Source organism: Hyperolius riggenbachi, chromosome 9, assembly GCF_040937935.1.
Source record: "Hyperolius riggenbachi isolate aHypRig1 chromosome 9, aHypRig1.pri, whole genome shotgun sequence".
NCBI lineage: Eukaryota > Metazoa > Chordata > Amphibia > Anura > Hyperoliidae > Hyperolius > Hyperolius riggenbachi.
Window position 1 is genome coordinate 111,986,747 of NC_090654.1, and position 6,000 is coordinate 111,992,746.

A 6,000-nucleotide genomic window follows, 5' to 3' on the forward strand; every position below is an offset into this window, starting at 1 on the left:
CTCTGTTCACTGACATCTTATGTACAGAATTTTCCAGTCATCTTCTATAATAAAACCTAACTGTCTCTGCGTCCCATCACTGCACTTCCTGTTTGTGTGTGTGTGTCCCATGTGTTGCGCTATTGCGCATGTGCAGGGAGGGATGCAGAGACTGAGGAGAGCTGAGGAAGTACGGGCGGGCGGTGTGCGCGCATGCTGCAGGTGCGCGGCGTGCACGAGCGGCAGGTGCGCGGCGTGCACGAGCGGCGGGTGCGCGCATGCGAGGTGACTGCGGCGGTCACGGGGAGAGTGAGAGGGAAGGAAGGGGAGTGGAGGAGAGGGGAGGAGAGGGGAGGAGATTCAACACAGATCTAGAGCCCGTTTTCAAACGGGCTTAGGTCTACTAGTGAGGTAATAAATACAATGATATGATATATAGGATCATATTACTGGAAAGAGAGGGCACATGCAGGGAAGCTGTTTTTATTCTGGCCACCAGAATAGTCTGAAATGTTCCTGGCTGTGACAAGGTTGAACGGGTCACTTGGGACCTGCCCAAACACCTTGTGGCAAGCCTGTAGCCAAGAAAATAAGATACTAGCCAGCCTTCCTACTCACTTGCACACTATTTTGTCAGTTAGACTTTGCAACTGCTGTTCAGGAAATGCTGTTGAAAAGAAAGAAAACCATGAGAATCCCCCATGAGGAGGTGGACTAGTCCAAAACTTGTAGGTTCTGGCGGATTTTAACTGCCTACTTTTTTTTTACGATAGTGATCCTTTAAAGAGAACCTGAACTGAAAATAAAAAGTTAAAATAACCATACACAGGTCATACTTACAGTACATCCTATGTAGTCTATTTCTCAATCTCTACTCTCCTGTGTCCCATTTGTCCACTGTGATCAGTGGAATTCTCCGTCCTCCATTTTAAAAATGGCCATTACCCCATAACAGCTTCCTGGTCAGCTCACGGTTAAACTTGAGCCATAGGGAAACATGGACATTACCTTGCACATTCAGTTGTAACTGACAGCTGCTGATATATAACTGACAGCAACTGGTATATTTTAGTTCTGACAAAATATTGGCAGAACTGGAACGGATCTGACACGCTTGGTGGTATATCCTCCACGGTCAGCACACAATGAGGATTCTGACGTGAAGGAGGTACACACACTAGCACAAGGAACCAGGATATCCCCAGTTGTGGAGGAGAGGACTGACTCCAGCAGGAGATGTGGTGCACAGAGCAGGCGTAGATCCGAACGGCCACAAATAATCCTTCCACTATAGTGGCTCAGCGCAAGGTAGCGCTGGGCGCATAAACCAGATCTCCGAAAATCAAGACAGGTAACAGAATAAACGTTTGCTTAACTAGTCACTGCTTAAGTGACAGCAAACGTCCAACACAAGACAGACTGGAATGAGGCAGCCAATGCGATTGCAGCAGTGGCGTGCCTCACAAGGACAGGACAGGATAGTCGGGAAATAGAGTTCAAAGAAGGCAGACGTAATCCACACAAATATACAATAGGTATGATTTCCTAGCGTATTACGATTACAGCTATCAATGAACTACAAACGACTAACTGACATATGTATATATCGGCGATAAACCAATATATGACATAAGCAAGGAACACTGACTAAGAACTGGAGCAGGACTAGGATCAGGACTGAACTAGCTAAGCACGGGTCATCACGATACGCGCAACCTACCAAATCGTGCTGGAAACTGACTGAGCACAGGAAATAAACAGTTCGAGTATGTATATATCAGCGACACTGATGTATTAACGTAACACGAATACAAGGAAAATAACAAACGTGCTAGTATGCGTATATATCGGCGATGAACCAATATATGACGCAAGACAAGCAAAGTAACAACTTCTGATAACAAGAGCAAGACTAGGAGGACTCGCTGACCCCTTTGCAGGAGTCAGCGCAGTCCACACGGACTAGGAACGAGGTGAGGCTCGGACAGAGTAACAGACTGAATCTGATCGCTTCTCGGCCTTTTGGCTAAGATCAAGTGTAGTATCTGTTCTTGAGGTTTTTGGGGGAACCTGGAGGGATGGCACTGTGGCAGGGTGTCCCTTCTTGTCGTAACTCCCCAGAGGCTGATGGAATGGATCTATACCATGGTCGAAGCTGAAAGGCTGAGGGCTTTGCTTAGGCGTACTGCCCCTGGAAGTGGCACTCCAGGTGCACCTGAAAAAACCTGGGATGTGGCAGATCCCAGGCGGAAGTAGGGTGGTTTGGTCTGTACTGCCCATATGCATAGCCGACTAACGCTGCTCCCCGGCCTTTTGGCTAGGGAGAGTGCGGAATTTTTATCACTCCGGCCGCAAGGTCGGGGCCAGCTTGCTGGCACCGGGAACGTGTCCCCTGGGGACTTCGGTCCCTGCCCCAGCTCCCTCTCAGGGGAGCCACTGACCATGTGGACACTGTTGCCACATTGCCAGGCCCTTTGGGTAACCACTGGGCAGGTTGGGGTCCTTCTATTATTCGGGTGTTGCAGGACCCAAGAAACCCCCTGCGCCGAAAGGCAAAGGGGGAGGTTCCCCTCGGGGAACACTGGAAGGGCCCTGCTGTATTGTGGGGCCCGTGGCTGCCCATGCATGTTTTGTGGGGGTGCTTTAGGGCACTCACGCTTTTTCCGTGCATGGGCTTTAAGGCCTTGCTTACCCGGGACTCCTGTTGCATGCAACAAGAGCCAAGAAAGCTTAAAAAAAAAAACAGACTGAATCTGAGACTATGATAGCCCATGGAGCACTGCAGGAAGCAGTCCTTTATACTGAGGTCATTCAATGGGAGCAGACATGCAGGCCAGATTCCCACACAGGTGAATGGTAATCAACCACAGGCTGACAGCAGGAAAAGGCAGACAAAGCTATGCAGCCTGCCGCGCCAATAAGGGATGCGGGAGCCTGCTTCATTCCTCCCTCCCTCTCTCCCTCTGAGTGCCCCCACCTGCTGTGAATGTCCCCCCCCCCCCCCGTAGGCAGTGTGTGCGGAGCAGAGCGGAGCGGTAGGTCCTCTTACCGCAATCCATGCGCACCGGCAACTAGTCTCTTGCTTCCTGTTTACCATGACGTCACAGGAAGCAGGAGACTAGTTGCCGATGCACATGGATTGCGGTAAGAGGACCTACCGCTCCGCTCTGCTCCGCACACACTGCCTACGGGGGGGGGGGGGGGAATTCACAGCAGGTGTGGGCATTCAGAGGGAGGGAGGGAGGGAGGAATAAAGCAGGCTCCCGCATCCCTTATTAGCGCGGCTGGCGCCTCGATCATTTTCTTCCTGTCTTCTCTCCCCACACAGGGGCACCTTCCTCCCCACCCACGGGCATTCTCCCCCCTCCACTGACGACCCCCCTACCCACTGGCACCCTCTTCCCCACCCACTGGCGCCCTCCTCCTACCCACTGACACTATCCTCCTACCCACTGGCACCTTTCTCCCCCACCCAGTGTCACCCTCCTTTCCACCCACAGGTACCCTACTCCCCACCCAGTGTCACCCTCCTCCTTCCCACTGACACCCTCCTCCTACCCACTGGCACCTTTCTCCTCCACCCAGTGTCACCCTCCTTTCCACCCACAGGTACCCTCCTCCCCACCCACTGGCACCCTCCTCCTACTCACTGACACCCTCCTCCTACCCACTGGCACCCTCCTCCCCACCCAGTGTCACCCTTCTCCCCACCCAGTGTCACCCTCCTTTCCACCCACAGGTACCCTCCTCCCCACCCAGTGTCACCCTTCTACCCACTAACACCCTCCTCCTACCCACTGACACCTTCCTCCCCCACCCACTGGCACCCCCCTTTCCACCCAGTGTCACCCTCTCCAACCCACTGGCACCCTCCTCCGCAAACTCATTCCACCCATTGTCACCCTTCTGCAAAAGCAGGGGTGTGGCTTAAGGCCACACAGGGGGCGTGGCTTAAGTGTCCCTCTTTCCCATCTTCAAATGTTGGGAGGTATGCAAAAGCATATTAAACTGTCATTAACTTCAGAGTGACTGCAGATGGAATCAGCAACTAGTTTGAGTGCAAACCAAACTATGCAAGCAAATGCATGTAATGACATCAGAACTGCCTGGGTTGCAATACCACTGCAGCCAGCCGTAAACGCTGCAGAAGCGATCGTGACAGGATCACTGTAAGAAGAAAATGGTGGGCTTCTGAGAAGAACTGACGGTCAGGTAAGTATGTAATATTCATTTGCAGCTACATCATGTGTTTATTTTAAACAATTTTACTTGCTTCAGGTTCCCTTTAAAGAGACACTGAAGCGAAAAAAAATATATGATATAATGAATTGGTTGTGTACTATGAATAATTACTAGAAGATTAGCAGCAAAGAAAATATTCTCATATTTTTATTTTCAGGTATATAGTGTTTTTTCTAACATATGTCCAGATTACACAACACTCAGCATTCAAAATGAGCAGGGCCGGCCCTAGACTTTTTGCCGCCTGAGGCAAATTTTAAAAAAATTGCCACCGCCGCCCCTCCCCCCCCCCCCCCGAGAGGGGGGGGGGGCGCGCTCTGGGGGGCCGCCGAACTGGAGGGGTAGCTGGCAGGACGGGGGTATTGGGCCAGCGGCGGGGAGGGGGGGTCGGACCCCCCCCTCCCTCGCCTGGGTCCCCGTCCTCCGCTCCCTTCCAGCCTAAATAGACGCAGCCGAAGTGTAAGAGGCACGGGCGGGGAAGACACTCACCTCTTCCTAGCGTGCGCTCCACTGACGTCACTTCCTGCAGCGCCCTGCAGGAAGTGATGTCAGTGGAGCGCACGCTGGAGCGAGGAGGAGGTGAGTGTCCTCCCCGCCCGTGCCTCTTACACTTCGGCTGCGTCTATTTAGGCTGGAAGGGAGCGGAGGACGGGGACCCAGGCGAGGGAGGGGGGGGGTCCGACCCCCCTCCCCGCCGCTGGCCCAATACCCCCGTCCTGCCAGCTACCCCTCCAGCTCGGCGGGCCGGCTCCCCGCACCCACGGACGGGCGGGTGCCGCACTGCCGCCCCTGGAAATTTGCCGCCTGAGGCAAAAGTTTCACCCCGCCTCATGAGCGGGCCGGCCCTGAAAATGAGTCTTTCAGAGCAGTCTGTGAAGTAATAAACTCTCCTCTGCTAGAGGAAAAGTAAACAGTTCAATTACAGTTGAGATAATAAAAGTCAGATAACAGCCCTCTCCACGACCAAGTTGGTCGGAGAGCTTAAAGCGGATCCGAGATGAAAAACTAAATATAACAAGTGACTTGTCTATATATCTTATCTAAAGTTTAGATAGTTTACACAGCAAATCTATCTTCAAACAGCTTCAACAGTATATTAATATTTTTTCCTGTGATACAATGGGAGCAGACATTTTTTCTGCTTGTCACTATTACACAATCACACACACAGGCAAGCTTATCTGTATCTAGGCATGCTAATCTGCATATTCTGTGAAAACTCCACTCTTATCTCCATCCATTACACAGGCAACTGATCTGTATCTGCACTGCAGGTCTCAGATTGTGAAAACTCTGCCTCTGAAATCTATAGCTAGTAACACCTTTTTCACCTGCCCAGACTGAAATCCCACAATCCCTTGCAAGCGCCAAGGCACTCTGGAGAAGCTGTGGGTGTGGCTTATTTAGTTTATAGGAAATTAGGGTATTAAAACAAAACAAAACAAGTATTTGGCTTGAGGAATGCCCTATAAACTATATGTAAGGAACGCAATTATGCAATGAGTAAAAGTTCATCTCGGATCCACTTTAATAGCTTTTTTGCATAGAGATAACAACTGGAGTTTCTCAACTCTTCCTGCACTGGAAACAATTAGACTGATGTATCTGATCTTAATGTTTTTTTTCTTAGCTGTACTACACATACAAATCATAATATCATCATTTTTTTTCACTTCAGTGTCTCTTTAAGCTTGGTACACACATTCAATTTTGATTGGTCAATTTTACCACTTCCCTGTAGCATGGGAGCTTACCTACACAATATATTCATAGAATTCA

General features: G+C 50.7%; 1 pseudogene; it reads left to right on the plus strand.

The window, feature by feature from the left end:
• The first annotated feature begins 1,985 nt into the window (after positions 1-1,985).
• Positions 1,986-2,098, plus strand: LOC137533714 (U2 spliceosomal RNA; annotated as a pseudogene).
• Positions 2,099-6,000: the final 3,902 nt, after the last annotated feature.